At 41.7% G+C, this 19,082-nt stretch overlaps 1 long non-coding RNA gene across 1 annotated transcript in view; it reads right to left on the reverse strand.

Annotated features, from left to right (window-relative positions):
• Positions 1 to 19,082, reverse strand: part of LOC138288064 (uncharacterized) — a 150,899-nt gene that overhangs the window by 114,495 nt on the left and 17,322 nt on the right. Inside the window, exon 2 of the long non-coding RNA XR_011202323.1 lies at positions 5,084 to 5,217. This is a non-coding gene — a long non-coding RNA (uncharacterized lncRNA). The remainder of the gene's footprint in view (positions 1 to 5,083; positions 5,218 to 19,082) is intronic.

Consider the following 19,082-nt stretch of genomic DNA (forward strand, 5'->3'; position numbering starts at 1 on the left):
GGGGAGTGACCCCTTGGGCAATGGTCGCTCCCCTGGGGGAAATTATTTTTAGGCCATTTCTGCACCCCTTGGGGGCAGATCAGCCTATTTTTATTAGGCTAATCTGCCCTCAAGGGGGGCAGAAACCACGAGACACAAGGGATTTTTTTACTTATTTATATTTATGTATAAGGGGAGCTGTCCCTTCGGCAAGGGCCATTGCCCAGGGGGCCATATTATTTGTAGGCCATTTCTGCACCTTCTCTTTGGGAAAATGTGATGTGTCCAGGTTGTTTTTTTGGAGCATTTCCTGTCACGGGCGCTAGGTCTACCCACACAAATGAGGTACCATTTTTATTGGGAGATTTGAAGGAATGCTGGGTGAAGGAAGTTTGTGGCTCCTCCCAGATTCCAAAACTTTCTGCCACCAAAATGAGAGGAAAAAGTGTTTTTTTTGGCCAACTTTTGAGGTTTGCAAAGGATTCTGGGTAACAGAACCCGGTGAGAGCCCCACAACTCACCCCATCTTGGATTCCCCTAGGTGTCTAGTTTTCAAAAATACTCAGATTTGGTAGGTTTCCCTACCTAGGTGCAGGCTGAGCTAGAGGCCAAAATCCACAGCTAGGCACTTTGCAAAAAAAGCTCTATTTTCTTTGGGAAAATGGGATGTGTTCACGTTGTGTTTTGAGGCATTTCCTGTTGCGGACGTTAGGCCTACCCACACAAGTGAGGTACCATTTTTATCGGGAGACTTGGGGGAAGGCTGGGTGGAAGGAAATTTGTGGCTCCTCTAAGATTCCAGAACTTTCTGTCACTGAAATGGTAGGAAAAAGTTATTTTTTTTTTTAAGCCAAAGTTTGAGGTTTACAAAGGATTCTGGATAACAGAACCTAGTGAGAGCCCCACAAGTCATCCCATCTTGGATTGCCCTAAGTGTCTAGCTTTTGAAAATGCACAGGTTTGGTAGGTTTCCCTAGGTGCCGGCTGAGCTAGAGGCCAAAATCTACAGCAAGGCACTTTGCAAAAAACACGTCAGATTTCAATGTAAAAATGTAATGTGTCCATGTTGCATTTCCTGTCGCGAGCATTAGGCCTAACCACGCAAGTGAGATACCATTTTTATCGGGAGACTTGAGGGAACACAGAATAGCAAACAAGTGGTATTGCCCCTTGTCTTTCTCTAAATGTTTTCCTTCTAAATGTAAGACAGTGGGTAAAAAAGACATCTATTTGAGAAATGCCCTGTAATTCAAATGCAGTAGGGGCACCCCAGAATTCAGAGATGTGCAAATAACCACTGCTTCTCAACACCTTATCTTGTGCCCATTTTGGAAATACAAAGGTTTTCTTGATACCTATTTTTCACTCTTTATATTTCAGCAAATGAATTGCCGTATACCCGGTATAGAATGAAAACCAGAGACACAAAATGATTGTCAAATCCCTCCCAGTATCTTATACTCAGAGCAGGGAGAGGGATCTGTAGGAGCAAATGTCTAGAAGTCCCCACCCTGACTTAAGCAAACTATTGAAGCTTTCCCTGTAGTCTCAGAAAGTCATTTTGAAATTGTAATAGCCATGGCACCATTGTAGCCTATAGGCGGGATAAAATTCCGTTGACAGTTCATCTGTTCACAGAGCCTTGTTCTTAGCAGCTACGTTAATAGCTGCCATAATTTCACTAACTCAGAGGAGTTTACACAAATCACCTCTCTGTACTGTGTTCAGTGTGGGTAGAGATATGCTGCAGAAATTAAGCCATGGCAGTAGTACTAATTGCCTAGGGTTGGGAATAAAGTGAATATTAATAAAAGGCGAGCAGGGTATTGAGGTTTTATTGTGTTTGAAGAATGCCATTCCCTCTGTTCTTTTTTAAGTTTAATCAGCTTTATTGTAGAATATATATGATGTAAGCATTAATAAATATAAGAAATATAAGCAATAGAAATATAGAACTGTTAACAATCATACAAAATAAATGTTGTTCACAATTTTATGATGCAAATGGGAAAAGAAAGGAAGTATAAAAAGAAATAAACAAAAAGAAAAGGGGGAAGAGATGGAAATCTACATTTGGACATTGGGTAGAAAGATACAGTAATACATAATTATCATAGATAAAAAACACACTCATGTATTTGAAAAAAGAACAGAGAAATTTACAAATTACGGTGGTTTAACATTTTCAGAACTTGTGGATTGAACACATATTTTAGTATTGTTATTTAAAAAAAATCGTTAATGGAGACCAATATAAATCTCTAGTAACATGGGATCTTCATGAAGAAGCAAAGGAAGTATCTAATCAATGATAATGGCATACATTATTCCACCAAGCTGTAAAGGATATGTTAGAGGAAGAGTTCCAATTAATTGTAACTTTGTGAAAAACTAAAGCCAACATGTGTTTTAAATGTGATAGTATCTGAAAAGCTACCTTAAAAACTACCAATATCGGACAATTTAAGTAAAAAATTGTTGTAAGTTGGGACCACATTTTTTGCCAAAAAGCAGCAGTAGGGGGACATGAAAAGAGAACATGAGGTAAATCTCCATGTGGGCATCCACATAACCAACAAGGAGGACTGGTCGTATTCCAAAATTTGGCCAAGGATGCAGGTGTATGATACAATCTATGATAAAGAAAAACATAGATTGAGTTGTGGAGGCTGTTCTTGAAATCTTAAATATTCTAGACCATATTTTGTTCCAGAAAAGAATAGTCCAATCACATCTCAAATCTAGTAAGAAACAAAATTTCTGTTTTCTCTCAATTGATTTTATAACTAGAAACTGACAAAAAGTCTGTAATCTCTTTGAGTACAACAGGGATTGAGGTATCAGGATTGGAGAGAAAAAGAAGAATATTGTCTGCACAGGCAGATAATTTAAATGATTATCACCATATTGAAAGCCAGACATAAGATTATTTTTACGAATACGAGAAAGGAAGGGTTCAAGAGCTACACCGAATAAAGGAGGGGATAAAGGACAACCTTGACGAACATCACGTTGCAGGGAAAAATAGTGGGTTATCGACCATTAACTAATACAGTAGCTTGTGGTTCTGTATACAATAGAGATATGGGTGAAATAATTTTATGGCCAAAACCATACCAGTTCAACGCTTTGAACAAAAAAGACCAGCTCACTCTATCACAGGCTTATTCAGCATCTATGGAAATAGCTACTAGGGGATAAGAAAGAAAAGAAGCTTTATTTAGTACATTAAAAATAGTCTAAAATTATCTGAGGTCAGTCTACCTTTCAAAAATGCACACTGCTCTTTACCTATTAATTTGGGTAAAAGTAGTTTGAGTCTTAGAGCAAGTAATTTGGCAAAGATTTTATAATCTACATTTACAAGGGATATGGGACGTGTAGGATCCCGGCCACCTTTATGAATCAGACAAATAGTAGCTTCTTGAAAAGTACCTCCAGCTTTGCGAGTAAGAAAAAAAAACTGAAAGAGTTTCATGAGTTTAGGAAGTAAAATATTGACGAAATGTAACTAAAATTCTACTGTAAAACCATCTGGGCCTGGTGACTTTGCTTTTTTAAGTGTATTAAGAGCTTTGGTTAGCTCTTTAATCATTAAATTACATAGAAGAGGATTGAAATCTAATGAATTATGGACAGGGAGTGTAATAGTATTAAGGTGTGTCTCGATAAGACTAAAGTGAATTGGATGATCCAGAGTATGTAAAAGTTTGTGAATTCATCTAAAATATCACCATCTTTAAATAAATGTTTTCCGTCAGATGAATGAATGGATTCAATAAAATAATTGCCTAAGAGTTTCCCTGATTTATTACCGCCACCATAGTAACGAGCACTGCTATGTAATAATATCGAGGTGGCTTGATCCGTTTTTTTTTGTTCGAATTTAATTTTGCTTGAACAAGTTCATGTAGAGAACAGTCCAAAGAGGAGGAATAACATTTATGTTCTAAACGTTTGATTTTAGATAACAAGAGTTTCTTCTGATAAGCAAAATATATCTTCTTTTTAGAAACAAAATCTATTTTGAAGCCTTAATAGTGTCCCATGACATTTGGGCGGTTATATCTGAAGTAGTATTGAACAGGAAGAATTCATTAACAAAAGAGGTAAAGGAGGTGGAGAAATTTGGGTCCAATAAAAGAGCATGAATAAATCTCCATTTAGCTGATTTGGGATGCGATAGGACCGGGTCCAGATCTACAACAATTGGGCATGATCAGATTTAGCAATGGGCTCAATAGTGGAAGAAATACAGGTTTGTGGGAACGATTTACTGAGAAAAATATGATCTAAACGAGAGAGTGAACCATGTGGTAGGGAATAGAAAGAATATTTTTTAACATTGGGATTACATAATCTCCATGAACCAACTAGAGAATTTTGGGAGATAGTAGAGTGGAATTGCTTGTGAGATTTACGTGGAGAAAAATGAATTTGAGACTTTTGGTCAATAAAAGGTTCCATAATCTGATTACAGTAACCACCTAAAATAAAGAACTCATCCTTATATTGAAGACATTTCTTAGTAATTTTAGGCCAGAATAAAAACTCTGGTTGACTCGAACCCTACACATTAAAAACAGTTAACAGAACATAAGTAACTTTACAGTCAACATTTACCTTCCGAATCATTTTCTTGACATACAACAATACAATTCACCTTTTCATGACAAAGAACAACTACTCAATTTTTCATAGTAGAGGTAGGGGAAACAAAAACTGATCCCACCCAATTTTGTTTAAATGTTAATATCTCTGTTTCTGCAAAATGAGTCTCTAAGTCTCTACGAATACTAAATCTGGATTATAAGAGGCATAATGAAATAATATTTTCTGGCTTTTGACAGGGTTAACAAAACCTTTCACATTCAAAGATATTACCCTCAATGCAATCAGCAATAAATAAATATAAAACTACACGATCAACAATAATGCAAACATTGAAAGTAAAAACAAGAGGACAAACAGATAAAGAATGGAAAGAAAAAAGAAAAATAGAAGAAACATGACAAAAAGAAAAGAAGAGGAAAGATAAAAAAGACTAGGAATCAAATACAATAAGAGATGATAGTACATGTCAAACGACGACTGATCAACGTACCTTAATTGGGAACAAGGAAGAAACAGGGAATGGAAACACACAGTCGATAGCACAGCAATGAGGGAAGGAATGTGCCACACCAGAACTCCAAATGGGAACAAATGGGAAACGGGTACATGAGAGATTACGATGGTCTGTAAAAAGATTAAAGAGATGTGGGTTAAACCAGCAATAAACATTCAATAATTACTAATCTATGATGAATCAACAAAAGTAAAGACATTTGAACACAACACTTAATTCATCCTGAATAGGAAGGGCCGGCAATGTCCATCGAATCCGTCAAATGAGATTGGATACATTTTCTGAGATCTGTAGGATCATCAAAAGAAGATGCGCTGCTCTGGAATGAAACTTTGGATGTGCATGAATGAAATAAACCATATCTTGATCCTAGAGAACGAAATGCAGAACGAAGCTCAAGGAAGTCCTTTCTTCATTTAACAGTAGCTGTAGAAACATCTTGTGTCAAGAACAGTTTGGCACCAGATCATATAAGTTGTTTTTTGGTTTTGGCTGCATTTAAAACTTGCAGATGATCTGTGAACACCAGAAATAAAAAAAATCACACCACGGGGTCTTGTTGGAGCAGATGATGATGCAATTCGGGTCCCAATATATGGGCTCGTTGAATATTTAAGTTAAGGTTGAAGGCAAATACAACAATTTTGGTAGAAAAGAAGTAAAGAATGAAACTGGATCTCCACCCTCAATGACATCTGGAAGACATTTTTAAATGCAGGTTATTGTGCATATTTCTATTTTCAAGCACTTTTGCTTGTTTTTTCAGCATTAAAACATCCTTCTCCAAAGCTGCAATTTTAGGGGAAGACTCTTGTATGTTACTAACACTTTGTTCAACCAAAGCCATTCTAGATTCCATGGAGGACCATTTATCATCAAGATTTTGAATACAAGTGTTAGTTTCTTCAATAAATGGTCTCAAGGCTCTAATCTCCTCTTTTACAGTATCCAGAGATATAGGAGATGTAGATTTCTGAGGAGAAGTAGAGTCCTGTTTATGTTTTTTATTTGCTGAGGATGATAATGGCAGCTACAAGAATGGAAGCATAGAAGTAATTGGCGAGAGGAACTAGTTTGAGCCATGTCAAAAGAAGAAATTGAAGCTTTCATCAAAGGAATCATAAAAGACTGACCAGAATCTGAGATAATATTCAAAGAACTTTAGTAGACTGTAAAAGTTTCTTTCTTTTTCCCATATATACCAAATTTTAGGAAAAATCTGAATAAAGTGGTGTGTGAAACAAGCCAACAAGACTCCAAACTCAGTTTTGAAAGAAAATGACTGAAGTTCACAGAAAATAATGATTCTTCAAAGAATTAAAATTTTAAATTAAGAAGAATGTAACAAATAAATAACCAACCTTCAAATGTCATTGCTAATATAGAAACATCAAAAAATTTGGGAGGAGAATCAAAATGACTGATTTATATGAGCAAAATACAATTCCACAAGGCGCTGAGAGAAGAAAAAGCCGCGCAATGAAAAAAAGAAAATGCGGTCGCAATAATCCCGTCAGCAGATTTGTAGTATTTATGCTTACAAGTAACTTAAAAAGATTGACATTTTATCATAATCCTCTCCAGGCACTTTCCTCTGTAATAAACAGTCAATGAAGCGATGTTGCAGAACGGAGCAATGCTGCAGAAACCTCCTGAAGTTCAGGTGAAGCGCAGAGCTCTGCATCTAGGCAGCCATCTTAGGTGGTGTCCTAGCCATGGCCCCTCACCCCCTACATCCTAATAGCACATACAGGCTTCCTATCTATGTTTTCATGCAGCAAGCAAGCCCACATCTGACCCACCCCGTTCCAATCAGCATGCTGTTTGGCTCAACATGTTTTATAATGGACCCCACTAAGGCCCATATTTATACTCTCCTTGTGCCGAATTAGCGTCATTTATTTTGACGCAAATTCAGCGCAAAGCTAACACCACATTTATACTTTGACGCTAGACCCGTCTTACATCAAAATATACCAGTGTGTGTCCTTTTTTGGATGCGTGAAACCGCCTTGCATCAATGAGATGCAAGGTACGCTTTCCCATCTAAAAAATGACTTAAACACCCGTGCGCCATAATTATCCTACCGCGCAAAAATGCAGCACGGCTGGGATGTGGCGCCGGAAAAAGACGCAAATCTCGATTTGCTCCAAAATTTAACGCCTGGGTCAAGGCAGGTGTTAAAATGGGGCAAGCACAGCAGTACTTAAGGAAAACTCACACAAGCAACATCAGAGCTCAAAAAGAAAGACATGGAGGTGCTATTCATCCAGCATGCACGAAGACGCAGAGCACAGGAGCAACAGCAGCAGTACATATACATTGATGTCAAACACGGTAGGTGTCAGAGCTGCTGTTTATGTGATTAGCATACCTGTAGCCAACAACTTTGTCACAGGACTTTTGACAGCACTTTGTGCCACACGTAGCTTACAGTTATCCAAAAAATGGTACAGATGTAGGAAATGTATAGAGGTCTCTAGGGGGCTTATGTAGGAGACACTTGGTGCCTCAGTACTAATTTAAATTGAGGCTGCAGTCGTGCAAGGAGCTATATTGTGCTGTGGAAAAGGCAGCAGAGTACACAGTTGGTATATAACTCAGCTCCAGATTGTCCTGGGAAACGTCTATGGATTGTAGCAAGCTAGATCTCAGCAGATTTACCAACATAGTCTAGCCATCATTACATTTGTGAGTGAAGTTGGACACATCACATGTGCATATAATGTGAATGCTGAGTGTGTAGCTGGTACTTAGGTGATGTCTGCCATGCATGTGCACATGTTGTTCAATAGATAGTAATACTGTAGCAGCTCCCAGTGCAGTACCAATCTTAGTGTAGGGCTAAGGGCACCCATGTAGCCACCATGTGTATGCCGCATTACACATTTTACACAACATGGCACAGGGTAGGGGGAAATAGTTATGAAATCTGTAAACAACTCTGATGTGCTGTTCAGGCTTTGCCCAAACTATATGGTAAATTTACATTATTTGTAAATGTGGGCACATCATGAGCAATGGTGTGCCCCTTGTAACATATGCTCAGACCAGGTCTTAAAACAGGGCACATAAATGACGCTTTACCACACCTTAGAATAGTGTGTAGTAAGTTTCCAGCCCCCCTATTAAATGACCCGCCACCTTGCATCCATGATGCCTGGATAAGGTTTGATGTAGCACCAGGGGTGTTAAAGTGGTGGATTGCATACAAAGGTCCACATATTGACATGGGACAGGGAATCTAGACTTGTTGGGACATTTGATCCTCATTAGTTTGGTCACACAAACGTTGAGCAAGGACACAGTAGTCCACTCACCTCTGGGCCCTGATGGTCAACAATGGATAGCCATTATCCCAGTGATAATTAACATGATACTGTAGATGGATGGTAGGAAATAGTCATAGATTTGGAGTCAGTCATTGTTGCGGCTGCTGTGTTCATTGCATGTCTGTTCTACCTCCATCCAATGCTGGATTTAATGTTTCATTCTCCTCATTTACCAGCTGCCAATATGACCCCAGCCGAACAACATGATTTCCACAAGCGGGCAGACAGGTACAGGCACATATTGGAGGTGAATGCTGGGTACTAAAGGATGGAGAAGAGGTTTTGGAAGGAAAAGGTCAGAGGGGCATGGCATGTATTCCCACATGGGGACCTTTGCAGCAGCCACAAACAAAGCAGGCCAAATTGGGGGGAAACATCTGGGGTCCAGGGGGCATCTGCGTGTCTGACCCCCTCCAAATCAGCTGCAGCTGTTTTAAGCCAGGCACCCGTCCAGCCACATCATCAAACTTTGATTTGGAAATTAGATGGGACATGGCTGCCATGATGGCCAGATTGGAACGTTTGGAGAAGGAGAGTGCCAAAATCTATAAGTTACTAAAGTTCTGTAAAACGAAATTGAAAAAATGTGGTGTCAGTGCCAGAACCTCCCAGATTCCTTCCCTCTCCCTTTTACAGTTATTAGATATTTATATTGGGTTTTAGATGGGTGGTGTTAGGTTAGTGAAATAGTGTAGGGTAAGCATATGTTAGAGTAAGTATAGTTGGGGGTTGGGTTTTAGTACATTTGTTATTTTGGAGGGGTTGGGTGAGGGGTTATTTTGAGGTGTATATGTATAAAAAAATAAACAAATATATATATATTTGTTTAGGACATAGGTTACGTTAGTACATGTGTAACCTTCGTTTATGTTGTCCTACTTGTATCTTGTCTCTTAAGGAGAGTGGGGGAACAATGTTTAGAGTGTGGCATTACATGTGTAAGATTACTTTAGATTATGTTAGATAAGTGTAGGTGTAACTTAAGTTAACTTAAATTAAGTTAATTTAGGTTAGTTTTGTGTATGGTAGTTTTTAGGATAGGTTTCGGTATGACATTTTGAACAATTTTAAATAAATCCTGTTTGTATTAGATTATTTTTCTCTATGTAGATTGAGTGTCAGGGTGTTTTCATGTGTGCACTGGCCAAGTAGGAGGAATGGCTTAGGGTATGCTACCTATCTTTATTTCCATGGATTACCATGTGCATTCCCTATGACCAAGGAGCTGTCAGATTGGCTGCTGAATACTATCAACTAGTCAATACATTTGTCATCCACTGTTCCACTCATTCACATTGTGTATGTATATGTTATCTTGGACAGGTAAGTATGGAACGTCAATTGTCTTTGGTGGGGTCTGGCAGTATCATTGTTGGAAAGTGTGGCACATATGACAATAGCCAAGTTTGGGACTGTATCCTGCAACAATTACAGCTGCCCATCACTGATTAGATTAGCCTCTTCTGTACCACACATATTAGTTGTACTGGTGCTCCCATCTGGGTAAATTACCATTGACTTTGTTCTGACCTATACATGCCATATGCCAACTTCCAAGAATTTCTGTTCAATACATGTATTGAAGATTCTGTAATTTGGTTGTAGACAACAACACCATCATTCAGCTTTTTCATGTTAGGATCCCAGTGTGTGGCTTTGTGCCTGACAGTAATGCACTCATGTAATAATGTACTGTACTCATTGACATGGCTTTACACAATGCATTAATTTAGCTGAGTTGATGGATCACAGTAAATGTAGAAATGTTACATGTGAACAAGGTGCTTTATTTAGAGGAGCATGTGTATTTTCCAATGCTATACAACGTCCAGTTCCCAGACCCCATGACAGAACCGTAGCCATTTGTTATACATTTAGAGTCCAGGGGTGAGAGACATATAATGAGACATGGTTAGGAGAAGTGTGCATTAGTGTGGAGGTGTCCAACTTGCCAATAGGTAAGATTTGAAACAATGACAGTACATGGCAGACAAGTCAACAGTGGTTGAGAGAAGAGGGCACATTTCCTGCTATCACAACACCAGCATGATCTTAAGCACAGAACTAAGGAGATACTGTCCATGTGGCACAGACTGGTGCTACCAGGTAGATTTCCTTGTGAAGGTTGTTCTTTCCACATCTTCATCCCCTGATGTGTGTGGGGCCTCCTGTGCCATGGGTGGTGATATTGTTGAGGTTGAGGGGGCCACACACAGATCAGGGGATAGAGATGTGGAGTCAAAGGTCCTGGCAGCTGCCATTTGTGGGAACACATAAGACATCACTGCAGCAAGGAGGAACTGCTGATTCCTCAGCACTGCAGCAACATCACTTTGGTGGGCAGCCATGTTTTCCCTGAGGGAGTGTCAACACTAGAGCAGTACGCGCTCTATTGGCGACAAAAATGCAAAAACCCAGCACTCTCAAAACAATGTCATTTATGCATTGTGCTGATATGTTGTGGTTTAACCTTTTGCATTGAAGAGTTCAATCCTGAAAACTTATTTTTAATCTGCTTACAAATACTGTTCCTTTGCAATGTATTGCTGCAGGTTTTCAGAGTGTGTTAGGGTGTGGCCCCTTTCCAGGGCATTCCAGAGACTTTCCCTGCAACATGCCTGGGCGTGGTTCTGGGCTGGGCCAAGACTCTATAAAAGAGAGCCAGACCAACTCCCAGTGCTCACTATTCAGAGGTCCCGGTGCAGAGCAGCAGCTTCTTCCTGAGCTCCTGTCCCGGCAGCCTATCTGGATCTTCCAGTCTTCTGCCCTTCATCCTTCATTGGTGATCATTGTTCCAGGCGGTAAGACGGTGGTTGGACTGTCCCGACACCGTTATTGAGAATTTTCATATTCTTGGTTTAATTCTTAAATGAGTAACAGATTACTTGCACGCTACCATTTCTTGACATTTATATGGTAGTTTGCAAATAGGCAAGACACGCAATTTGTTTCATAAAGGTTTGACTTTGTTATTTATTGCGTGCTACCATTTTTTGACATTGGCATGGTGGCTTAAGAATCGGCAAGACACGCAATTCGTTTTATGGTTTTTAAACATTGTTGTCCATTGTGCGCTACTATTTCTTGACATTTACATGATGTTTTACGAATTGACAAGACGCGCAAACCCATTTCATGAGGATTTAACTTTGTTGTTCATTGCGCGCTACCATCATTGTACTTTGATCTTGTTATTTATTGTGAGCTGTTATTTCTTGACATTTACATTGTGTTTTATGAATCAGCAAGACACGCGATTCGATTAATGATGATTTGACTTTGATATTCAGTGCGTGCTACCACTTCTTGGTATTTTACATGGTGACACTTGAATCGGCAAGACGCACGATTCTCTCCTCGAGTTTATTTCATGTTGTTTATTGTATGCCACTATTCTAAGATATTTATTATGTACTATTCGAGTTGACAAGTTATGTGATTTGTTTCCTGAATCCATATTGTGTTATTCATGGTGCACAATCCTTTTATGGTGTTTACTATATATATATATATATATATATATATATATATATATATATATATGTATATATATATATATATATCTGCAATATGCGCAATTTGTGTTGAAACATTTTAAGAGTACACAGAAGGCCAGAGTTTCTAGATGCAATATTGTATGGTCCTAGTATCCATTCTCAAAACAGGATTTATATGACTGGTTTAAAATGTAGTCAGAATGTTTTTCTGGTTCTCGTGTAAAGGAAAGTACTAGAATAAGAAAGTTTTCATTTATTTCATCTTGATTCCCCTACAGGTATCCGGCCATCTTGAAACTTAGTCATTTTAAACTTAACTCGTTAATGTTTTCAGAGTGACTAGGCTTAGAATCATAGTCTAGTATTGATTTCAGGAGATATAATTTTCATATCGAGTGTTCTAACCTTTTTCTTACTACAGGTCTCCTTCCCAGCTGTTCCCTTCCTAATCCCCTCTTCCCCTCTTAAACTCTCTCAGTCTCTGTGATTTATCTATCAGAGTCTTGGAGCTGTTCAGAGGTGGACGTGTTGGGAACGTGCACAGACCCCGAGGATCTGGTGACTCTGACAGGGAGGCCACTTCCTGCTGTATGGACTCCAGGGTATGCTGTATAGCCCCCAGCCTGTTGTCTATCATGTTGCTGCCACTTTGGGAGGGCAGTTGTTGAAGCCTGTGCCTCATGACAGCGGCTATGTTGGCCAGGGTCTGCTGGAGTCCACGTAGTGGGGAGTGGGTGCCTTTGATGGTAGCTGAGTTGTCCTTAATTGGAATGAAGCACCTCTACAGTCCCTCTAGGATGCCTGCCATGGTCTCCATCCCCACCTGCTTGGCCGGCTCCCACTGGACTCCTACCACTGTCTTCTAGAAGGTGATGTCTGGGTCCTCGGAGTCCAGGGCTGTCTCATAACTGGCTGCTGCTGTGTGTTGGTAGCTGGGTTGTTCATGTGGAGATCCCGCAACGCTGTGTGTTCTCCCTCCGACTGGAGGTGGTGTCTGTAGGGAACCTAGGACATCCTGGAGAGTCTCTTCATTGAAGGTTGGTAGCTGGTCATCCATTTCATCTGTAAAATCCAGGACAGGCAGTTCAGCAGAAGGTAAAGAATCATCCTCTGCAATGAGATAGTGAAATGTCAGCCTTGGATTGTGGTGGCAGTTGACATGGCACATAATTTACTTGCTACTGGAGGCTCAGTGACATGTTATAGACCCAAAGTTGTAGATGTCTATTATGTGTAGCATTGTGCATCACACATGAGGCAAGGTATTTTGGGGCATATTTAGGATTTAATTATCTTTTTGTGATGCCCGGTAGCGCAGTGCCCTGTGCCGGATTTTCAAGGTGGCACTATTGACGTTTTGTGGTTTAAAGCCACTTTATAAAAAGGCCCTCTTCACACACAGCACATTGCGTGGTAGGGGCGTGCAATGGGTGTTGATGTGGGCGTGCCACAGCAACACCCATTGCATTTTGACAGTGCCTCAGATTTACGAGTTTTCGTAAACCAGAATAATTGCTAAAATATAATGCCACCCAGGGGTGGCGTTGGAATGGAGCAACAAAGTTAAATGCCATCTTTTCTCCTCATTTTTTTAACTTTTCTATGTTCTATGTTAGATTGTCCCTCCTGTTCCCCCAAATTTGGAACATTTCTTTGCACACAGCATATCAGCAACAGGCATGTGTTGATTGAATGATGTTGAATGTGGATCAAGGCATGCATTTTGTGACTTTGTTGATGTGGCACAAAGGGAATATGCAGCTTGGTTACACATGGGCTACTATTTGAATGATGATACAGTTGGATTACGGGCTAGTTACATTGTGCCGGTAGTGCTACATTGATGCCACTTGTGGCAGTTCTTCGGCATGTTGATTGTACCATTAAGCAGTACACCAACCATTCACACGAATACTTTATCTTGTCAGATGGTGAGATTGCATCTACTGGTACAGCTGCACACATGATGTTCACAGTCATGCCCTATGTGTTATATGTGTTGAATTTTGTTCCACTCTCAAATAGCGCATGGAGTTGTGTGAGAATTGTTATTGATTCACCCTGTGTGGTTTGCGTTCCACAGGTTGCACATTTTAGGTCAGATTTTTGCTCGAGTGGCACAGCTCAGTGCAGCAGCAATATGTGCTGCACAATGCTGCACCAATTTAATAATAAAGGAATGTGCCATGTTTACTGGAATACAGTACACCACTGCAATTCCCCCTGTTCCTATGCAAATTGTTTCTCCCTGCACCAACGCAGGCATTGTTGCAGCATGATGAAAGGGTGCCTGCATTGAGGGAATAGATTGTTTATGTGCAGCGAGGTGTCCCTTCCTGCATATGTACAAGCTATTTTTGCAAGGTGGCATTTCTATGTGTAGGATGCAGCACACATGAGAAGGGCAATGACACAAGGAGGAAGGGAAGCAATTTGCCCTGTTACACCATCCTGACACCACTCATGGAGTGGCATTGACTTCAGTCCCAGTCTCCGATGTGCAAGTTGTGTTGGATCAGGGGCCATGGCAATATGCAATGGATGCTGTTGTGGCACAGTTACACTAATTGCATGTCCCTTCCAGGCAATGTGCTGCATATTTACATTGTAGAGTATAGCCATAGTGAGTGGCTTATGTTCACGTTGTGCATATATCGGAGTGCATTGCGCAACCAGAGCGTCAGTACAAGTGCAGCTTGGGTGGCAATGGGGCGTTTTGATTCAGGGCCTATTTGTCCCAATGCAACCCTTTAGCATGCTTTGAGTGTGTCCTATGTGCCTTCACCTTCTGCCATTTGTGAGATTCCAGATGTTCCCCCCGCAACTTACCCTGCATTTGTGGTAGTTCTTGGTAGTCTGCGCTGTCCTGCGATTCCATTGACCAGCTCCTCCAGGGTGACCACTGTAACCATCTCCTCTAGCTCATCCAGGTCCTTCTGTGGTGCAGAACTTCCACTTTCAGTCTGCAGTGCTGCCTTTCGGTTCCTGGACAGTTCCTTCTTAGTCCTGCGCTTGCAATTGTGCCAGCGCTTCTTGCAATCGGTGACAGTCCTCCTCACCTCTGCCATGCTGTTGACCTTGTCTACTATTGCCTGCCATATGGCATTTCTCCTACCGACTGGCAATTTGGAGGTGACGAAGAGCTGGTGTTGGTGCTCTGCTCTGATATGAGGAGTATACTTGTTGGAAAAGTTTGGAAGCTGAAGCTCTGGCAAATACTGGAAAGTGTGTCTGATGAGGAAGCTTTTGACACAATCACATTTTTGAGATGTTACTTTGTCTGTGTGAGATTTGTTACTGGACTGCGTTCTCCAGAAGTTTGCTTTGTGAATTGTGTCATATGTTTGGTTTCATAGCTATACTCCTTGTTTTTGCATTTGTTCGGGTACCTTCACCATGACATCTTTATTCCAACATTTCTGAGTTGTGACATTGGCAAGTATATGATGCTGTTCGGACATACAAAGTGGACATAGATTGCTCCTTGGAATGTAGGTCACAGACTTTGGGTGTAAAAGACAGCTTGAACAGTGATAGGATGGAAGGTTGAAGATACAAAATGGATTTGTTCCTTGTCGTGTGGTGGCCCTGATGTATCATGTGGTCAGAAAATATGTAGTCCTAAGCCACACTTATATTAGATTTCCTTCACATTGGCTAAACATTCTTTTTGTATGACCTATTTGTAGCTGTTGATGTGTTTCATCATTGTAGGCCAAAGTGCCTGAGTCACATCACTGACGTTTGTTTGTGTCATACCACCAGATGCAAAAGCATTGTATTGTAATGACCCTGTGATAAGAAACTATTGACTGCTATCTGTCTGAGTCTTGCATCATATGATGTTGGATTCCTTTTGTGAGTTAGATGATATGGTTCCAGCTGATGACATCAACCAATTTCAAGGATGCCTATATTACAGGACAATCTCTGATATACCCCTTCCTTCCATGGTCCGGAGGTCTGTACCTGTAAATTTGATAATGTACTCACTATGATTCAATCATGTATGATTTGCTACGTTTTAGACATATTGACAGCCTGTAAGCTGAACAATGTAATACAATTTCTTCTTTCTTTCTTTGACACAGCACTTGTATGTGCTGACCACTGTGAACATGCAACATATCACTGCTTCCACAAGTAGCTTGCTTTTTCATTGTACGGTTCACATGTTCGTACATATCTACATTGCTAAATGTGAAATTTAAGACAGCAGACAAGGAGTTTTTGACTGATGAATTTAATACAGTGTTAAGGGTGAAAAAAGCCTGTGGGAGAAAGTATCTTAAATAAAAAGTGAAGGGGTCAGTTGTGGTTATTAAAATCATAGGAGTAGATGCTGCACCATTGGAAGTTCAAAGGCCAGAGTACTCCTCCCATCAGAAATGGAATGGGATTTTTGATCAGTCCACAGTGTGAATGTGTGATACACAAATTAGGACATTAAGGATGAGGTTTCTTGCTGGCAGTGGTAGGTGCCTTGCCATGTGCACCTCCTGGATTGTTACATGGAGTCCCCACTTGTGAGGGTGGGAGGTTCAGCTGCTGCAGAGGCAGGAATGTCTGAGGGTGTAGGTACTTTTGCAGGGCCTCCCTTTCTGTATCTATGGCTGATGTACTTGGGCTTGATGTAGTTGCCCCATAGGCAGGGTAGATGTTGTGGGAAAAGCCCTGCTCAGGTTGTATGGATGTCCCTCAGCACCCCTATTAGAGTGGCCATGTTGAAATGATGGTCCTCCATATGTTGGTTCATGTCTCTCTGCAGCTGCTTCATTTCCTGAAGTTCTGTCAGCACCTAGCCCATCACTCCTTGGGACTCCTGATAGACCCCCAAGACTTGGCTGATGTTATCCTGGTTGTGAGAGGCCCCAGTGGCCTCACTCTTCCGGCCACAGCATCCCTCCCACAGACCCTAACCCCGCGAGCCTGTGCCCTTGGCACATGGTGCCCTCTCCAACTGGGTCATGAACCCTCAGTGTCAGGATTGTTGATTTGCCCCTAAGGATCCAGGACTTGGGGGCAAAAGATGTCCTAGGTACACAGGTTGGATGGCAAGTTGTTGTCTGCAAAGTTGAAGCAACTAGGTTGGGAGGTGTTGTCGTGGGCACAGTGAGACTCACTATTGCTATCTGACCAGGCTGCCCAGATGGGACAGAATTGTTGTCCACGCCCAGATGTCCAGGAGGGGCGTCTTCCAGAGGTGGGCTGGGAGTCTGGTCAATGGACAATGTCTGGCCAGTTGCTTTGCCAACCCGACCTGTTGAGAAATAGAGCATATTGTTATTGGCTAAAGTGGGTGATCTACATCCAAAGGTTTTGTTTCACTGTACATGGAGACCTTGAAAAATCTTGATTGGTATGTTTGCTGATTATGCTATGTTATCTTAGATTTGGAGTTGTTGACATGACATGTGTGAAGCTTGCAGACAATATGAGACTCTAGCAGCGCATTGGATGTGCTGATCAGCTGCACATTCAATGAGGAAATGTACATGACATGACAATGGCCCTCATTATGACATTGGCAGTAAAAACCGATTACCGCCACGCTGACTGCTGCCAGTATACCACCACGGAGGCGGACATCTGTCTGCCAGATTATGACACATACATACAAAACTGACAGAAAACAGCCACAACCACAAATCGGCCAGACCCACTCAATGTGATAAACTGTAGGTACTACCACCCATACCGTTACGCCACAAATACTATGCCCTCCAAATAATGACCCACTAATCACCACAGCGGACATTCAATGGTGGTAAACCATTGGCAGTGAACACCGCCGCGGCAGAAATGGCCACCCAAATACAAAACAAGACAACACTGGCCAGAACAAAAAACCCACTCCTGAAAAAAATACACACACCCCACACACCAACCAACAGCACTATAAAACACACACTCACAATCCTTTGCAAACAAGAGAAGATGGATACACTTTGCTATGCCAATCCTAAAGATAATTGCACACACATATCACAACTACCTGTTCATCCGACATGCACCACACACCACACACCCCACCCTCTGCACAGCGTACACACACATCACAACACCCATGTCCCCACAAAGGGACCCCTGTTTCACCAATGAGGAGTTGTGGGTCATGGTTGACGAAATAGTCAGGGTAGAACCACAGCTGTTTGGAGCACAGGTCCAACAGATTTCCATTGCTAGGAAGATGGAGCTATGGCGGAGGATCGTGGAAAGGGTGAACACCATGGGACTACATCCATGCACAAGGGATGATATAAGGAAAAGGTGGAATGACCTACGGGGGAAGATGCGTTCCATTGCAGCAAGGCACCAGCTCACCATCAGGAGGACTGGTGGTGGACCCCCACCTACTCCCCCACAACTGACAGCATAGGAGGAGCAAGTCTTGGCAATCCTGCATCCTGAGAGACTCACTGGAATAGCCGGAGGACTGGACACTGGTGAGTCAACATTTACTACCTATCACCCTCCATACCTGCATGCCACTACAACCCTGCACCCTGACACCCATCACCCACTCCATCCCACACACTGCACCACCACAATTACCAAAATGAAATGCCAAGCCCTGCATGCTATACCCACTGCATGCACATCCCTTCCAGCCCTGCATGTACACCCACCTCCAATGCATGCACAGCATGGAGAACTCACAGTCCATCACCATACACAACCAAAGGTGGCAGGGCAACAGTAATAACATTGGGGAAGCTAGTGATGCAGAATATGTCACAGACGTAGCATAATAACGCTTACACTTACATCCCCACTGGTGCCTCAGCCAATGTCAGCATCAAAGAGGTGCCACGGCTACCCAGTCCCCCACCAGAAGATGCACCCAGTGATGAAAGCAACTCAGGAGCTCTGGATCTGGATGAGCTCCGTGGGCCATCAGAGACCACTGGTCAGTCGGCTACCCCATCCCACACACAGTCCACTACAGAGCCTCCCCCCTCAGAATCCAACACCCCAGTAGCCCCCCACCGAGTTGCCCGTGCCCACTCACCCACAAGGGTGGGTGTCTCCTTCGCCACAGGCACCTCAGACCATGCCCCACTCAGCCCTGCTGCCCTCAGTTAGGAGGCTTTTGACATCCTGAGATCCATCTCAGAAGCGCAGTCAACCATAGTGAAAGCCAT

Source organism: Pleurodeles waltl, chromosome 4_1 (assembly GCF_031143425.1).
Source record: "Pleurodeles waltl isolate 20211129_DDA chromosome 4_1, aPleWal1.hap1.20221129, whole genome shotgun sequence".
NCBI classification, from domain to species: Eukaryota; Metazoa; Chordata; class Amphibia; order Caudata; family Salamandridae; genus Pleurodeles; species Pleurodeles waltl.